The following is a 20222-nucleotide window of genomic DNA, read 5'->3' on the forward strand; positions in this document are numbered from 1 at the left end:
CCTGTGCCACATATATGTTTCAGAAGGATGCCTGAATTTGGTGGAAAGTTATATCCCAGACCATGAATGTGAATACCATGGATTGGGAAGAGTTCAGAATGACATTCAATGAAAAATACTATAATGATGCAGTTGGGGCTGCAAAGGCAGAGGAATTCAGTAAGATGCTTTAGGGAAACATGTCAATGACAGAGTATGTACTGAGATTTGATAGATTACCCAAGTTTGTTGCAGACTTGGTACCCACTAATGGGACAAGGAAAGAGAGATTCCTTCAGGGGATACAACCTATGATAGCCCAGGATCTTTGCATTACCACCGTGCCTGGGGTGACGACTTATGCACAGGTGGTGGAGAAAGCCCTTACTGTAGAGAATGCAGAGAATAAAATCTAGCACGAGAATGCGACCAGGATAGACACTAGGAAAAGGGACCTTCATTCATGGGTTCTGGTAGGGGCGGAGGCCCCAATGACCAGAAAAGGAAGGCTCTAGGTGCAGTTTCAGCTCCAGGCCCCGACATGAGACCACGTAGTATACAAATAGGCCGCCAGGGCTACAGTGAGGGCTAAAAGACTTATCCAAAGTGTGCCAGATGTAGGAGGCATCACATGGGAGGGTGTCGGGCAAAGGCCTACTTTCTGTGCATAATAGTGGGTCACTTAAAGAAAGATTTCCTGAGAGCAAGAAAGGAACAACCAAGGAAGGCGGACAGCTCGGCTCTAGCTCAAGTGTTTGCATTGACACAGGCAGAGGTTGAGGCTAGTCCCTCAGTAGTGACAGGTCAGCTTTCTAGTGCTGGAACCTCTTATACTATTTTGATTGATTCTGGTGCTACACACTCTTTTGTTTCTAGTAGGATTATTGATAGACTGTGTAGGCCATGTGATTATTATGTTGCGTGGTTCGGAACCTTATTGCCTACTGGAGAGTTAGTAGTTTTCAGGAGATGGGTCAGATCACTGCCAGTGACAGTGGATGGCAGAGAGTGGTCAGTTGACTTGATAAAGTTGGTTATGACCGACTTTGACATGATTCAGGGTATGGACTAGTTAGTGAAGTATGGGGCAACTATAGATTTCAAGAAGAAGATGGTAACCTTTGAACCTGAGGGTGAGGATCCCTTTGTGTTTGTTGCCACTATGCATGGACCCCGTCTACCTATGATATTAGTATTAAGGGCTAAAGACCTATTGCGAGGTGGTTGCATAGGATTCCTAGCCAGTGTGGTAGATACCAGTCAGGTCGTACCAGTGGGACCAGAAGAGACTAGATTGGTCTATGAGTTTCTGGATGTGTTTCCAGAGGATTTACTAGGGCTGCCACCACATCAAGAGATAGAGTTCATTATTGAACTAGCACCAGGGACGGAGCCAATGTCTAAGGCACCGTACAAAATGGCCCCATCAGAGTTGAAAGAATTAAAGGTACAGTTGTAAGAGTTGTTAGACTTGGGTTTTATTAGACCTAGTTTCTCACCATGGGGTGCACCAGCCCTTTTTGTAAAGAAGAAGGATGGTTCTCTAAGGATGTGCATTGACTACAGGGAACTGAACAAGTTAACATCAAGAATAAGTATCATTTGCCAATGATAGATGACATGTTTGATCAGTTTCAGGGTAAGACGGTGTTCTCAAAGATAGATCTTCGATTTGGCTATCACCAGCTAAGGATCAAGGAGGGAGACATACCGAAGACTGCTTTTCGTACCAGATACGGGCATTATGAGTTCTTAGTCATGTCATTTGGTTTGAATAATGCCCAGCCACTTTTATGGATTTGATGAACAGGGTGTTCAAAGATTATTTGGATCGGTTTATGATCGTCGTCATTGACGATATTCTGGTTTATTCTCAGTTAGAGTCATAACATGAGCAGCATTTTAGGTTGGTTCTATAGTGGCTGAGGGAACAGAGACTATATGCGAAGTTCAAGAAATGGGAGTTCTGGTTACCACATGTGTCTTTTCTTTGTCACATTGTTAGTAGAGATGGGATCAAGGTGGACTCAGCTAAGGTTGAGGCAATCAGAGATTGGCCAAGGCCAAGGAACGTCTCTAAGATCAAAAGTTTGCTTGGGTTGGCAGGTTATTACAGGCGTTTTGTGGAAGGGTTCTCAAGGATTGCTACCCCACTAACAGAACTGACATGCAAGAATCAGAAGTTTGCGTTTTGAAATAGGTGTGAGAACAAATTCTGGGAGTTGAGGCAATGGTTGATTACAGCTCTAGTTACGATTCTTCCAACATATCAGGAGAAGTTTGTAGTGTACTGTGATGCCTCACGACAAGGTCTAGGTTGTGTTCTTATGCAGACAATGAAGGTGATTACCTATGCATCACGTCAGTTGAAGGAATATGAGTAAAGGTACCCTACTCATGATCTGGAATTAGCAGCAGTGGTCTATGCATTAAAGGTATGGAGGCATTACCTTTATGGAGAAAAGTGTGAGATATACACTGACCACAAGAGCTTGAAGTACTTCTTCACGCAGAAATACTTGAACATGAAACAGAGATGTTGGCTGGAGTTGGTGAAGGATTATGACTGTGAAATCCTATATCACACAGGAAAGGCCAATGTGGTGGCAAATGCCTTAAGTCGGAAAGGTCCAAGATAATTATATAGTGCGAGACAGATATCCAAGGAGTCGGAAAAGGATATGACTAGAGCTGGTATAGAGTTAGTGGTGGGCCAGTTAGCCAATATCATATAATTGAGAAACTTTTTTTATGATATTTTCAACTTTAGAGCATATATTACTTCATATATCCTTTTCGGTGGTTTCAATTGTAATTGCAGTCTACTCAATTAGAGAGAATAAAAGAAAGTTGGTTGAGTGATCCACAGCTGATGAGGATCAGAGGGGACGTCCTAGCTGGAGTGGCTAGGGACTATACAGTGTCAGATATGGGCTTGCTGAGATACAAGGGTCGAATCTGTGTTCCGATGGATACTGTTATCAGACAGGATATTCTAGATGAATCTCATACCACCCCTTACTCTTTACATCCAGGCACCACAAAGATGTGTCAGGATTTGATATCGTTATATTGGTGGTCTGGGATGAAGAGGGATGTGACTAAATATGTGGCTAAGTGCTTGACATGTTAGCAGGTCAAGGCTAAGTATCAGAGACCAGCAGGGCTATTACAGCCTCTGGATATCCTAAAGTGGAAATGGGAGGATATCACAATGGATTTTGTGGTTGGGTTACCCAGGACTATGGGTCAACATGATTCGGTGTGGGTTATCGTGGATCGATACACCAAATCATCTCACTTCTTACCAGTGAAGACAACTTATACAGTTGATCAGTACGTAGATCTTTATGTGAGAGAGATAGTGCGCCTTCATGGGGACTCCTAGGTCGACTATGTTAGATCAGGACCCCACTTTTACTTCCAAGTTCTGGGGAAGTCTACAGAAGGCTATGGGTACACAACTGAAGTTCGGTACCGCTTATCATCCTCAGATATATGGACAATCTGAGAGGACGATACAGATATTAGAAGACATGTTGTGAACATGTGTGCGGTACTTTGAAGGGTCCTGGAGTAAGTATTTGTCTTTGATATAATTTTCCTACAATAACAGCTATCAGTCGACCATTGGGGTGGCTCCTTATGAGATGTTGTATGGTAGGAAATGTAGGTCACCCATTCACTGGGCTGAGACAGGAGAAAGGAAATACTTGGGTCTGGATGCAGTTCATGTTGGGGTTTTATGCCCTAATTAAAACTCAATTTCTTTGTAATCTCATTTATTATCAATAAAAGAATAGAAATCATTTTTTTACTTGGTCAATCACTTTGCTCACATGTTTTATTTTCATGATTATTTGTTTAATATAAACTTCTATTAAATCTCGAGCATATAGCTAATCGTATTTATAGTGACGTAATCACAGTGGAATATAAATAAGATTCTATGTTCAAATATAAGTTAGTCCTAAGATTAGTCAGTGCACTGGATTTACACTGACCTGCTGATCTACGATATGATCTACTTACACATTGTAGTGTTATGTTATTTCCAGAACATTAGCAAAGTAGATAAGATCGGATGTATTTGTTACATCGGACTGGACCGATATTGATAGTAGATAAGATAAGTAAACATACTGTTATTATCTATTCTAGTCATATCATATAGTTGACCATAGGTCAATTCAATCTAAATTCTAAGTGGTTAGTATTCTAACTGATTGTATCATTTGAGTTCTTTGACTTGTTCGTTACCAGCTTACCCTACGGACTAGCCCATACTTACATCTTGGGAACTCGGTAATATAATTGAGTGGGAGTGTTAATCATAGATATGAACATCTATAGCTTCTGATGAAGAAGTGAAATGATGGTTTTCTTTTAGTATGGTTCAAGGTGCTAAATGATAGAGATCTCATTTCAGTAATTAATATTTACTGAAATATCATTTACAAGGAACTAAGTGTTTTAAGGATAAAATACAATGAGGGGTAAAACGGTATTTTAGTCCCATCTCATTGTATACTGTCTATAGAGGATTAAGTGACAATTATGGTTGTAACAATGGATAATTACTAACGTATCTATATTTGTTATAGAGTGTTCTATGAATTCAAGAGTGTTATTCCGAGTCTTTAGTGGAGTCAGGAGGAATTAATAAGTTAGTAAATTTATGATAACTTATTGGAGCTTGATTTCATAGGCCCATATCATCTAGATAGTCTCAATTAATTGATTTAATTATCAATTAGAATTATCAAAGTTACCAGGTCAATTTTGGATAGTTTCACAGAATTATGTAATTTAGAGAAGAAAAGAGAAATTATGGAAGATTTATTAATTAAGATAAATTGGTATCTAAATTAATAAATAAGTTTAAATCAAGGTTCAAATTATAAATGATTAATTTGAGAAAGGATTTGAATAATTATTTAATTAATTAAATCAATAGAAAATAATACATGCATTGATTTTAAGTCAACGGGCTTATAATCAAATGGAAAATTTTACGGGCCTAAATCCCATGATAACTTCAACCTAGGGCTGATTATTGGCTATTATTTTATTTATTTTTCAATTAAATAAATGACTTAATTGATTCTATAAAAGGAATGCTAAGAGAGATTTGAAAATATAAGTCAAAACATAAGTTGAAACACAAGTTTCTAATAGGTTTTAGATTCTCTCTAAACATAATTCTTTTTCTAAGCCTTATTGTTCTTTTCTCTTTTTCTCTCTATATATATCTCATGTGTTGAGAATTTCCCACTCTAGTCTAGGTGATTCTAAGGATACTTTGGAAGGTTGTGAAGAAAATTGAAGATCGGTTCAGTTTCTTGGTAATACTCTACGACAGAAAGGATACAAGGGTTAGAGAACCTGAAGGAATGACTCATTCATGCCATTGCGTATAATGTAAGTATTCTTATCATTATTTCTCTTTAAATTCAATTTTAGAAACATGTTCTAGGTTGTCTCATATTAACATGTTTAATATTAGATCTACATGAAAATAAATAAAGATCATGTATAAGTTTTCCTAATAAATGGCCTCAGAGCCTTTGATAATCTTTATTTTCATGGATGAACGTGGTAAAATTGGATAATTTGATGTGTTGGGTAATTGGGTGGATTTCATATTTTTTATGATGCATATTGAATTTTATGTGATTATTAGCATATTTTGGTTATTTTGTTGTGTTTTCTTTGCCAATAATTTTTATATAAATGCTTTATTTGATGTAAATAATGGTAAAAATTAGTTAGAAAACGTTTTTTGGCTTGAAAAAGTGCACAAATTTTATCAAAAAAAAATTTCTCAAGCAGTGGTCGCAGCTTGGGTAACAGCAGCTAGTGGCTGCGACCACCATAAACCTCTGGCCGCGACCAGTGCAAGAAAAATGCCCTCGTGACCGCGGCCTGCGTTAATTTTTTTTCTTAAAATTTGATTTTTGAATATATTTTTAATAGGTTTATACAAAAATATCATATATTTTCTATTATTTAAAAATATCTTTTTTGAAATATGATATTTTTGTTGTTTGATCTTTTAAAAATAGATATTTTCTACAAATATTCAAATTCAAATTTAAAAATAGTTTAACTAATTAATTTTAAATATTTTAATATATTAAAATATTATAATTAAGTTATGAGATATTTAAGATATTTTTTGAATACTTGATATTTTTTTAAATCCGACATTTGAAAATAAAAATATCTGATTATTCTATAGATTTTAATATTTAAATTATTTTAAATTTAAAAATTTGTTAACTAGATATTTGAATTTGTTTAACTGTTTAAGATATTTTTTCAAAAGTAGCAAATGATATTTGTTTTAAAAATTTATAACTGGTTAGATTTTTAAAATATCACGTTTTTCAAACCAATTAATAAAATATTTTTTAATAAATGAGATTTAAATTAAATTTGGTTCATTGTTGATAAATCATATTTAAATTAAATTAATATTTTTAAAATTAACCTAAACCAAGTTTATTTTTGATAAATTTCATTTAAATTGACTTTTTTTTTGTTAAATTCTGGTATTTTTGCAAATGAAATAAATTGTGGTATTTTTTCATAAATTCATAGACTTGCTCATATAGTAACATGATTAGGCTCATCCAATTACAACATGTTTGTTTGCACTATATGTGGTATTTTTGTAAATTGGCTTAGATGCATATAGTGGCCCATATGTTTGCTAGATATATGGATTTTTGCCAAATAAAATATTCATAAAATGATAGGTTTTATTTGGGCCTATTAGAAAATGTAAAGTTTAAATTCTTTTCTTGTGGGTGATTCCACTTGTGAAGGCCCATTTGCTTTACATGATTATTATAGTGGACCTAATCAATTAATAACAATTAATGAAATGAATGTTTAAATTCCTATCTTTTGGATCTTGTATGGAAGTTAGGGGAACGACATACTAGACCCCGCTCTCCTCCATACAAACCCAATTGTTAAGGCTCATTTACATGAGTTGGACTTAATTGTATATGTTCATTATATTAATTAAACCTAAATACTGATTAGCAACAAATCAATTCTAAATTAATTGAATTTGTTTCAATGTGACACTTTAGAATTAATAGGAAATTATAGGACTTTGGTTTTAAAAATTTAATTTTTTTTAATTTTTTGGTAAACCATAGTCATTAATTTTTAAAAATAAATAATAAAAAATGCTATTTTTAATTTTATAATGAGCTTATTTTAATAATAATATTCGATCTCCATCGTTGGTTTAACAAAGTCAATAGCTTAATGGGGCCTCGAGACGCTTTGATTCGTCCCCCTACGAAAGGTGTTCATTAGTTATTTTGACAATGTTAGATTTCGAAAGATAGATAATTATAGGTCAAATTCTACTAGACTCACCCCTACGGTGACTACTAGGACTAAATCTATTGATTATCGAAACCGTGGGTCTAGCTCATAAAATAAGAGATTGTGTTTTCTTATTTTGATCGAATAGTAGGTTGTTAATAATGGTATCCATTATTAAATGAGTTTACAACTTTATTTAACTAGTGGTATTTTTTACTCTCGCCAACCGGGACAAGGATATCATAGATTAGTTAAAAGCCTAAAGAAATAGAGATATGATTGTTTTTGATATTTTTTTTTTCATATTTTGGTATGTGTTGTACTATTTCTTGAAATTAGAGTGAATAGAAGTTTTATTGAGCAAAAGTGATTGATTTCTATTTTACTGATAATTTGCAGTATCATTATGGTTGTGTTTACTCCCATTCTTTCTCAAATTTTAATAAAGAAACTCACTGGAGAAAACTTCCTTAAATGGAAGCAAAACATCAACATTGTGTTAATTGGTGACAAATCCAAGTTCGTCATGGCTGAGGAATCCCCGGAAATTCCAGCTGATGGAGCTACCAAGTCTGTGAGGGATAAGTATGAGCGTTGGCAGGCAGCTAACAACAAGGCGTGGTACTACATGTTGACTAGTATGGTCGACACTCTCAAGACAAAGATGGAGAATGTCGAGACGACCTACGAAATCATGGATCAGCTCCAAGACATGTTTGGTGCCAAGTCAGCGCAGACTTGTTTTGAGGCCACCAAGAAATATGCCAATGTTTGGGTGGCACCTTTGCAACATATTTGCAATCATCTTATCAAAATGACAAACTACTTTCAGGAAGCTGAACTGCATGGAGCAACAATAGATGAGGAAACTCAAGTTGGCTTAATCCTCAACAGTCTCTCTCAAGCTTTCATGCCATTCACCACCAACTATGTGTTGAATAAACTCAACTATGGTATAACGCAGTTCATGAATGAGCTTCAGAATTTCGAGTCTATCATGGGTGGACCTAGTAAGGGAGGAGAATATAAGACTATTATTGTTGTTGCTGATCCAGCTAAGGCTGAAGCTAACCAAGCTTCATCTTCGAAAGATGCAAACATGAGGAAAGGTGGACAAAACAACAACTCCAAGCCTGGAAAGGCTGCAAAGACGAGTGCACCACCAAATGCACAGACGCCTAAGGGGATAAACAAGAAAGGTAAAGATAAGTGCTTTCACTGCAAAGAGAAGGGGCATTGGAAACGAGATTGCCCCAAGTTTCTAGCAGGAAAAAACAAAGGTAATGATTATAGTTCATTTATCTTCGAAACATGTGTTTTAGATAATGATAAATCCATTTGGATCATTGATTATGGATCTACCAACCATGTTTGCAACTCTTTACAACTTCTTGAATCGTGGGAGGAAGTGGACGAAGGCGGGTTAAAGCTTAGAGTTGGGAACGAAGCGTTCATTGCGATCCAAGCTAGAGGAATACCTTGTCTGAAGTTCGAAAATAAATACTTAATTTTAAATGATGTATTTTTTATTCCGAATTTTAGTAGAAATTTAATTTCAGTTTTCATGTTGCAATTAGAACAATTTGTTATGACTTTCACAAGTTCTAATATATCTATTTCCTTCAATGGATCATAATTGTGTATTTCATGTTTGGAAAACGGGATTTATATTCTGCGACCTAACGAACCTCACTCTTAATAGTGATTTATTCAAAGTAGCTAAACCTAGGACCAATAAACGTCAAAAGACCGATAACGATAATATGACGTATTTATGACACTTGAGACTAGGTCACATTGGATATGATAGGATTCAAAGACTTACAAAGGACGGGACTTTGAGGGAACTCGCCTTAGGTGAATTACCTGTCTGTGAATCTTGTCTAGAAGGTAAACTAATCAAGTGTCCATTCTCTGCAAAGGGTGATAGGGCCAAAGAACTACTTGGACTTGTGCATTCAGATATTTGTGGACCTTTGAATGTACAACCAGGGGTGGTTTTGAGTATTTTGTCACTTTCATTGATGATTACTCTAGATACTCATGTCTTTACCTAATGCATAGGAAATCATAAACATTTTCAAAGTTTTAGGAATTCCTAGCAATGGCTCAGAACCAATTAGGTAAAATGTTAAAGATCTTGCGATTTGATAGGGGTGGAGAATATTTGGATACACAGTTCCAAGATCATTTAACTGAACTTGGGATTTTATCACAACTTATTGCTCTGGGTACTCCGCAACAAAATGGTGTAGCAGAACGCCTGAACAAAACTTTATTGGAAATGGTTAGATGCATGCTTACTTACTCAACTCTACCCTTCGTTATGGGGACATGCAATTGAAACCGCGAATGACATTCTCAATTCTGTGCCATCTAAATCAATCCCCAAAACACCTTTAGAATGTTGGAATGGTCGTGAACATAGTTTACGCCATTATAGAATCTGGGGGTGTCCCGCCCACGTCCTAAGGAAAATGGAAGGAAAGCTAGAATTGCAAACTGAAGTTTGCATGTTTGTTGGCTATCATAAAGGTACTCAGGGTGGACTTTTCTATAGTCATTCAGAAAAGAAACTTTTTACATCTACGAATGCTACTTTTCTGGAAAATGACTATGTGAAAAACTTTAAACCACACAGCAAAGTAATTTTAGAAGAGATGGTTAAAGAACTGACTCTAACCAATGTTTCATCATCATTAACATGAGTTGATGATGAAATTCTCACTCTTCATGTCCAACCGACGCAAGTCAATTTAAATGAAGAAAGTACCACTGTTCCTGAGCAAACAGTCACGGAGCCTCGTCGTAATGGGAGGGTTTCTAAGAACCCAGTTCGCTATGGTTTGGATGGTGAAACCAAAAAGGTTTTTGATGACACTAGTGATGATGACCCGTTGTCTTTCAAACAGGCAATGGCTAGCCCTGAAAAGGAACTATGGCTCGAAGCCATGAAACAGGAAATGGAGTCCATGTACTCAAATCCATTCACATCCTCCTATCCATAGCAGCCGCTCTCGACTATGAGATCTAGAAAATGGAGGTCAAGACAGCTTTTCTTAATAGAAAGCTTGACGAAGTCATTTATATGGATCAGCCAGAAGGATTTAAAGTAGCTGAACAAGAAGGAAAAGTATACAAGTTGAATAGGTCATCTATGGAATTAAGCAAGCTTCTCATTCCTGGAACCTTAGGTTTGATGAAATATTAAAACCTATGGCTTTGAACAAAATATTGATGAGCCGTGTGTTTACCAACTGAAGGCAAATCAAATAGTGGTATTCCTGGTTCTTTATGTAGATGATATCTTACTCATTGGAAACAATGTTAAGAATTATCAGATGTGAAGAATTGACTGAGCACTTAATTCCAGATGAAGGATTTGGGTGAAGCAAGTAATGTTTTAGGTATCCATATCATTAGGGATATAAAGAACAGACTCTTAGCTCTATCCCAAGCAGCTTACATAGATAAAGTGCTTGAGCGTTTCTCAATGACAAATTCCAAGAAAGGACGTTTACCATCCCACCATGGAATTCATCTTTCAAAGAAGCAGTCTCCCCAGACTTCTGAAGAGGAAGATGCAATGAGAAAAGTTCCTTACGCATCTGCAGTTGGAAGTTTGATGTATGCTATGTTGTGTACCAGACCGGATATTTGCTGTGCAGTGGGAGTAGTGAGCAGGTATCAGTCAAACCCAGGACTGGAACATTGGATAGTAGTTAAGCATATCCTGAAGTATTTAAGGTGGATTAGGGATTATATGTTAGTCTACAATGGTGGTATCTGAACCCTGTAGGCTACACCGATTCAGATTTTCAAACTGATGTTGATGACTGGAAGTCTACTTCTGGAATGGTGTTTACTCTTGGGGGTGCAGTTGTGATATGGAGAAGCATAAAGCAGTCTGCAATCTCATATTCCACCATGGAGGCTGAGTACATAGTCACGTCAAAAGCAGCTAAGGAAATAGTCTGGCTAAAGAAGTTCTATTCAGATCTTGGTGTTATTCCAGAAATGGATCAACCGCATGTGTTGTTTTGTGACAATACATGAGCGATAACCAACTCAAAAGAACCTTATAGTCATAAGAGGAGTAAGCATATAGAAAGAAAGTATCACATTATTCGAGAATATGTGGCCAGGGGAGATGTGAAGGTTATAAAGATTGCATCTAAAGACAATCTTGCAAATCCGTTTACAAAGACACTACCAAAAGCTACATTTGATAAGCATATCAAGAAAATGGGATTAGTAGAATTAATGCATTAGTTTCAATTAGTGTAAGTGGGAGTTTGTTGGGGTTTTATGCCCTAATTAAAATCCAATTTCTTTGCAATCTCATTTATTATCAATAAAAGAATATAAATCATTTTTTGACTTGGTCAATCACTTTGCTCACATGTTTTATTTTCATGATTATGTGTTTAATATAAAGTTCTATTAAATCCTGAGCATATAGCTAATCATATTTATAGTGATATAATCACAGTGGAATATAAATATGATTATATGTTCAAATATAAGTTAGTCCTAAGATTAGTCAGTGCACTGGATTTACCCTGACCTGCTGATCTACGATATGATATACTTACACATTGTAGTGTTATTTTCTTTCCATAACATTAGCAAAGTAGATAAGATCGGATGTATTTGTTACATCGGACTGGACTGATATTGACAATAGATAGGATAAGTAAACATAATGTTATTATCTATTCTAGTCATATCATATAGTTGACCATAGGTCAATTCAATCTCAATTCTGAGTGGTTAGTATTCTAACTGATTGTATTATTTGAGTTCTTTGACTTGTTCGTTACCAGCTTACCCTACGGACTAGCCCATACTTACATCTTGGGAACTCGGTAGTATAATTGAGTGGGAGTGTTAATCATGGATATGGACATCTATAGCTTCTGATGAAGAATTGAAATGATGGTTTCCTTTTAGTTTGGTTCAAGGTGCTAAGTGATAGAGATCTCATTTCAGTAATTAATATTTACTAAAATATCGTTTACAAGGAACTAAGTGTTTTAAGGATAAAATACAATGAGGGGTAAAATGGTATTTTAGTCCCATCTCATTATATACCGTCTATAGAGGATTTAGTGACAATTATGGTTGTAACAATGGATAATTAATAACGTATCTATATTTGTTATAGAGTGTTATATGAATTCAAGAGTGCAATTTCGAGTCTTTAGTGGAGTCACGAGGAATTTATAAGTTAGTAAATTTATTTTTTAGATTTATGATAACTTGTTGGAGCTTGATTTCATAGGCCCATATCATCTAGATAGTCTCAATTAATTGATTTAATTATCAATTATAATTATCAAAGTTGACCATGTCAATTTTGGATAGTTTCACAGAGTTGTGTAATTTAGAGAAGAAAAGATAAATTATGGCAGATTTATTAATTAAGATAAATTGGTATATAAATTAATAAATAAGTTTCAATCAAGGTTCAAATTATAAATAATTAATTTGATAAAGGATTTGAATAATTATTTAATTAATTAAATCAATAGAAAATAATACAAGCATTGATTTTATGTTCAACGGGCTTATAATCAAACGGGAAATTTTACGGGCCTAAAGCCCATGATAATTTCAACCTAGAGTTGATAATTAGCTATTATTTATTTATTTTTCAATTAAATAAATGACCTAATTAATTCTATAAAAGGAATGCTAAGAGAGATTTGAAAATATAAGTCAAAACATAAGTTGAAACACAAGTTTCTAATAGGTTTTAGATTCTCTCTAAACATAAGTCATTTTCTAAGCCTTATTGTTCTTTTCTCTTCTTTTCTCTGTATCTATCTCATGTGTTGAGAATTGCCCACTCTAGTCTAGGTGATTCTAAGGATACTTTGGAAGGATGTGAAGAAAATTGAAGATCGGTTCAGTTTCTTGGTAATACTCTACGACAGAAAGGATACAAGGGTTAGAGAAACTGAAGGAATGACTCATTCATGCCGTTGCGTATAATGTAAGTATTCTTATCATTATTTCTCTTTGAATTCAATTTTAGAATCATGTTCTAGGTGTCTCAAATTAACTTATTTAATATTAGATCTACATGAAAATAAATAAAGATCTTGTATAAGTTTTCCCAATAGTTTAGAGGATCAATGAGGCTATTTAGAAAATCAGAGCTCAGGTGCTCGCTTCTCAGAGTAGACAGAAAAGTTATGTTGACCTGAAGCGCAAGAACATGTAGTTCCAAGTGGGAGACTATGTCTTCCTTAGAGTCTCACTCCGGAAAGGGGCGAGGAGATTTGGGAAGAATGGTAAGTTGAGCCTTAGATTCTTTGGACCATTAGTGATCTTGGAGAGGATCAGTCAGGTGGCCTATAGATTGGCCATACCTCCGGCACTATCGGCTGTACATAATGCGTTCCATATTTTGACATTTTGGGAGTATATGTCAGATGTGACTCACGTATTGAGTTACGAAGAACTGGAGCTGCAGGTAGATCTTTCTTATGAAGAACAGTCAATCCAGATACTAGACAAGAAGGACAAGGTCCTAAGGAACAAACCATACCTTTAGTTAAGGTTATGGAAGAAAGGCAAGGTTGAGGAGGCGACCTGGGAATTAGAGTCCAACATGTGGGATCAGTATCCCAAGTTGTTCAGGTAAAATTTCGAGGATGAAATTCTTGTAAGGAGTGAATAGTTGTAACGTCCCAAATTTCCTAATAAGGCTTAGTACCTTGATTAGGGGGCTAGGATGGCAATAATTGATTTAATTGCATTATTATGTGATGATAGGAATGATTATATGAATTATGTGAGTTGTATTATAATATGACTATAGTGGCATGTTTAGGTGTATTAAGCGTGCATGTGGGCCCATTTCTTATTAGAAGGGCATTTACATAATTTTGGCCCATTGAGGGCATATTCGAATATATGTGTGTTTAATGATTGAGACCACATTATTATGTGGATATATTTGGGTTATTTGGCATGAGGCGATCCTAGGGAGAAAGTTAGCGGTGTAGTCATAACAGGGTCAAATACCCGACTCAGGGTGAACCTAGGGGTATTTTAGTAATTTAGTACATTACCAAGATTTATCAGGTAATGGGAAATTATTTATTGGTCCTTTCCTTTCTAAGGAGTGACTTAGTCACTTGGAACCTCTTAGAACAAAGGAAACAACTCTCTCTCTATCTCTCTCTCTCTCTCTCTCTCTCTCTCTCTCTCTCTCTCTCTCTCTCTCTCTCCCTCCCTTGGTGTGCCTTGGAGCTTTTGCTCTCTTTGATTGAAGTCAAGCTTTAGAATTGGAGGATTGAAGCTGGGATTTGAGTAGGAAATAGTTCAGGTTCGTAATTCATAGTTTTGGTAAACTCTAAACCTTGTTTTGATTAGGTTCTGGTGTAGTTTTCTCGAGTGTTTTGAGTTTTGAACTCAAAGAATTAAGTTGGACTTGTGATAGGGTTTTTGGTTAAGTTTTCGGGTATATGTACTACTTTAAGGGTAGAGATGATGTTTTAGTACTGAATTATGGGTTTGGTATCACTTTGGGGTGAATTTTTGGAGGAATTGGTTTGGGAAAAATGGTTGAAAAACTGGGTTCACAAGGTCGCGTCTGTAATGACCCACTATTCTAGACTTTTGGACCATTAACAAAACTATACATAAAACTTACATTTTTGCGAAAATACCATACTTTATTGGAAACTTGTAGAAATAGAGTTACTTTCATATAATAAGTAGGATATGGGATCCCATTGTCTTAAAAACAAAACATAATTTAAAATAAAAAGACATTACATAAATAGTGCGGAAAATACATGTAAAAAGACATAAAACAAAACTACATCCTCGAATCGAATAACGCTCGGCTCCTTGACTCCATTCACCATCGATACACAATCCCAAGCATCCACGAACCTGATCGCCTCTAAAGCTATTTTCCTGCACATAAAACAAAAAGGAATGAGCCTAATGCCCAGCAAGGAAAATCTAACACATAGCCATAAACATAAGTTCATAAGAAACATAAAGACTTAACATAATACTTATAACATACACTTATTATAATGGCCATTATTACTTGGGGTCCCATAGACTAAACAAGTCATATGCCCATGAGATTAGTGGGGTCCTACTAGCTAAGTAGGTCATATGCCCATAATCTTTTTGGGGTCTTGTTAGTCATATGGGTCATATGCCCAAGCCTACAAACATACACATTTCATAACATATTTATAACATATTTCATAACATATCACATAAGATAACACAAGCATAAAACATATAGATTCTATCCTATTTCCTTACCAAAGTTACCGGGATATGTGGACAGCGTTGGGACTTTTGGAACACTCCTAAAACCATATATAACAGGGTGAGTCTAATGAAGAAAAAGAGATGAAAAGGAATGGAAAGACTAAACCATTGAAAGTCACACTTACCAAACTTATGTGCGCAAGAACTTAGATTCCCTAACCAAAATGAGAATGAGGTTAGAAGACTGAGTAGAAGACTAAGAGAAGGGAAACATAACATAAAACCAATGAACTAGAGTGTGTTGAATACCTTGAGGACTTGTATATCAATCTAACCCTCGAACCGAAATACTATGAAATCTTACTTCCCAAAGTGTTTGATAAGCTTAAGATGATTAAGCTTATGATTTCCCCACCCAAGTGTTTAACTCTCACACTCTCCTAGCACTTGCAGCTTCTGAACTTAGAGTAAAAGGTGAATAATGGCTGGGTACTAGGTCCTATTTATAGAGTTTGGGAATGAAGGAATCTTAATTTTACTTGAATAAAAATAATAGCTTTTTAGGTGAAAATAATTTGAATAATCGTTCAGCAGAGGCTGAAGACTCGTTCAAAAGATGTTGGATTTATGAAGAAGCTGAATGGCTGAAAGGAAAAAGAATTCAAAAACATTTGAATTATGTTGAAGGAGGCGATATATCGCCCCTTGTAGGCGATATATCGCCTGGGCCAGTATGCCCGAGGCGACCGTGCATCGTTTCGTGTTTTCCGTATCTACGTGCTGCGATATATCGGCACACGCTGAATATTTAAACACGAAATTACACATTTTTAGCTAAGTTTGAATGGAGTAAACAGCCTTGACTAAGCCCTCAACGTATTCAAAGCTGCTGACTGACCTTAAAGCATTCAAATTTTACCCTTATTTAATTTAATCCTCAAATCCTTAATCACCCATTCATAACATGTGCTTAAAATCCTATTGGTTGATATCTAAACCTTATAGTATAATAAATATTATTCTTAATATCAGTTATATAATCAAACCTTAGGTTAAAATTAATATTCTTAAACTATAGGTTAAACTTAGAAAATCTATAAGTACTACTATGAGTGTCCAAATAATTCCCGGTCTGAACCAAAAATCCACAGTTACAAAGATAATACTATACATACTATAATACTACTAAATAATTAGCTAAGTAAAGTTCTTGGACTCTACAGCGTCGTTGCCCTATTCTTGGGGCACCACGGCCCTCATGAACTCAGAGACCAAGGGAGTGCACTAAATTGCCTTGGTGTCGCGACGCTAGGCAGGGTGCGTCGAGGTGTGCGTCTAGTATAATTAAGGCTTGGGCTCTCTGATTTGTGGAGAGTCGCGGCTCTAATTGAGGGCGACGCGGCTCAAATAGGGGTTATTGGCCAAATTAGGTTTCCACAAGCAGGAACCCTAACCTAAGGGCTCAGGAAGGATTCTACTACCTAGTTAGTAGAATTCGAGGTCCCGGAGACTAGAGCTCGGTCTGGAAGTCATTATTTATTCGATATTGATGGATATCGTTTATTATGGTTGTGACTAGGGTACCACTAGGGCTCGGGACAGGATCGTGCTCAGGGGTCATGGTTAATTAACTCGTGCTTAGACCAGAGGTAAGAATACTGCACCCAATACGTGATGTATGTGGTAAGAGCTTCGCCCAATTGTTAAACATAGATTTGATTAGGGCTTAGAACCCTGTGAGTGAGCATGATTATAATTGTGCTTGTTATTGCTTGATTAAGCATGCTTGTATACTCTGTATGTGGATAATTGTTAGATGTTGTATGCATGTATGAATTATCTGATTGAAAAGCATAGACTTATACGTCAAGGCTGGCAATAGCACGTTGAGCGCTGGTCGATATGGTTAGGCCTAATCAAGAGTGTGACATACGCTTGTCCGACCCAATGGTCGTGGAAAATTAAAGCACCAGGTATACTGGGCTAGCTCGAAGGCTGGTTATACAGAGGATAGGACAACGGGCCCTGGGGTGGCTAATTAGTCCCATATCCTAGGGCACATGGCCCCCGGTATGACTTATTAGTCATTTATTTAGGGCAGTGGCCCCGATATGACTTATTAGTCATTTATTTAGGGCAGCGGGCCCTCTGTGTGACAGTATAGTCACTTATCTAAATAGAATGCACACATGAGTAGGGTTATTACTACTAGGCATACTTATTATGATTTTGTGAAATGTTATTAACTGTTTATAAGTATGCTTAAGTTTTCTTGTTGAGTCTTGGCTCACGGATGTTATGTGGTGTAGGTAAGGGGAAGGGGAAGCTGGACAAACCATGAGTTGGAGAGCTTCAGTGGCGACGTGTACATATGCGGCTGCTCGACCGCCACAGCTGAGGTTTATCAGGGGAACTAGGGTCAAACCCTTTTTTGTCGCCTAGGTCGGTTATTTGTAATTTTTTGAATTGTCATTACCCTTGTTGGATCTGTAAACGACTTTGTAAATGTTTGTTTTGGGATTCCAAGTACGCACTTAACGTTTTAACGAAGTGATTATTCCCCTTACCCAAAAATTTTAATCTTATGCCATTAATCACGTTTATTTGCACGTTTATGGCCAAATGACTCGATTAGCGAGTCTAGCACTATTTTAAATACACGGTGTAATGGTCTTGGCTATCCAGGGCATTACAGTTTTGCTACAAGGTTGGGAAGGTCGAGTGTTATAAGGTGCAGTACCAAAATGGTTGATCTCTCGCTGAAGTCATGATAATATCGGTGTCACTCGATGAAAGGTTTGGTGACAATAGGATTGGACCTTCAAAAAGAAAGCATATGCTCACTAATTCATCATATATGATATCCTCATAAATGACATATAGTCCAACCTCATAAACAAAGTAGACTTTTTTGTTAATGTACCAAACACTTGAAATTCTGGTGTTATGCAGACAATTTCTTTGGACCGGCACCTTATAATATTTCATTAGGGTTAGTGTTCTGATAGGGATAATCACCACATGGTCTTCCTTGATTTGAATTATTTTACCTTCATTTTTTAGCACATTTGTTTCATATCCTATGACCATACCATCTTCATTGTAGTGAACACACTTTACTTTGGAGATATAATAAGACAGGTATATTCGACGAGTCATGCATGATCAAAGATCAAAATGTGTGAAATATGGTTTGTGCAATAGACACCGTCAATCCCACTTGCATTTGGGAGCCTGTAGTGTGACACATAACTTGTTCATGTAAGTCTTTCAATAAAGTATAATATGCATGCGTTGAATATAAATTGAGTTAATATCATTGAAAATTAATTAAGTGATAATAAGTTACCTATAATAATCACACATGTGATATCACCCTCTTATTACTCTACATGAGTGGCCATGATGTACCCAACTTCTACCATTGTTGTGAGGACACGTTTCGATGTGCTAGGATTCCCATCCCGTACGGTTACCTCTCTTTTGCCAGTAGTGACGACGAGATGATTATTTCTCCAGTGTATTGTATTTGAGAATCAAAAATTGTGTAGTGGTTGAGATAGATACCATTTCAATGTCCTATCTCCATTCCGTACATCGTATAGTCTTACATTATTGCCACCAGTCATCCCATACAACATTCTATTTTGAGCGGGAGCGTGGTAATGGGTGGTGGATACCAGACGCAGTAGACTGTGATCATCTAGTTTGTGGAATCCCTACCTTGAATTCTGCAGTCCCTAATTCCCATGTGGCAAAGGTAGATGTCCCCATGAAATCGCTGGAAGATGCAACTAAATATGTGGTAAGAGTTCCATCCATTTCCAAAGCTTTCATCTCCCAACACTTGTTCTAGCAACATGAATTGAATTGGTCTGATAGATAAAATAGTGTTTCCACCAGTTCACAAAATATTTGATAGTGAATGTAAGTATGCTTAGTTTTATTTAATGACATAAAAATTAAAAATTTATGAAATTAAATTACCTTGTTTTTTTTTTGTAGCTAACTAATTGGCATGTTCTGTCACTATATGTTTGCATCGCTTGGTTTGGCCTTGATCTTAAAATTGTTGCATAAGTGGCGTAGGTACTGCCAAAGTATCGCCGATCATAGGTGTACCTTTCATGCTTGTTTGTATTTGGCTCAAGATCACCTGGAAGGAAGAAGTCTTCATTATAACCCAACCAATGATCTTGTATTATTACAGGGTCTCGAAGACATGATCTGATTGAGAACAAAGTCTCCATATTCTACTGAAATAATATAATTATTATTTATATAACCAAGATGTCCAATGATATTTAATATTTATTTCAACAATAAAATGTATAATTAAGAAAAAGAATCATCTATATCTCAATATGTCATTCTTGATTGATTTCAAAAACAAGTTCAATACATGAACATAATAATAACTAGTACAAAAGGAGTCCATGATCAGTCAATCAAGAGACAATAATCGTATCCATAACACAAAGATGTTAAATAACTAAGACACAAATTTAATAAGGATTATATAATAAACAACTGGATTATGGAGAAAGTGTATCTAGTTCATGTTATTATCATAATCATTCACAAATGACTCTTGCATTGAATAATGAATGTCACTTCAACCCGCCATGTTTTCATTATCTAGATCC

The 20222-nt window shown here is 36.0% G+C and overlaps 1 long non-coding RNA gene across 1 annotated transcript in view; it reads left to right on the forward strand.

The window, feature by feature from the left end:
• Window positions 1-20009, forward strand: part of LOC133818196 (uncharacterized) — a 52168-nt gene extending 32159 nt beyond the window's left edge. Inside the window, exons 4-6 of the long non-coding RNA XR_009885822.1 lie at window positions 5260-5400; window positions 13184-13324; window positions 17886-20009. This is a non-coding gene — a long non-coding RNA (uncharacterized LOC133818196). The remainder of the gene's footprint in view (window positions 1-5259; window positions 5401-13183; window positions 13325-17885) is intronic.
• The last annotated feature ends 213 nt before the right edge of the window (window positions 20010-20222 follow it).

This window comes from Humulus lupulus, chromosome 2 (assembly GCF_963169125.1).
Source record: "Humulus lupulus chromosome 2, drHumLupu1.1, whole genome shotgun sequence".
Taxonomy (NCBI): domain Eukaryota; kingdom Viridiplantae; phylum Streptophyta; class Magnoliopsida; order Rosales; family Cannabaceae; genus Humulus; species Humulus lupulus.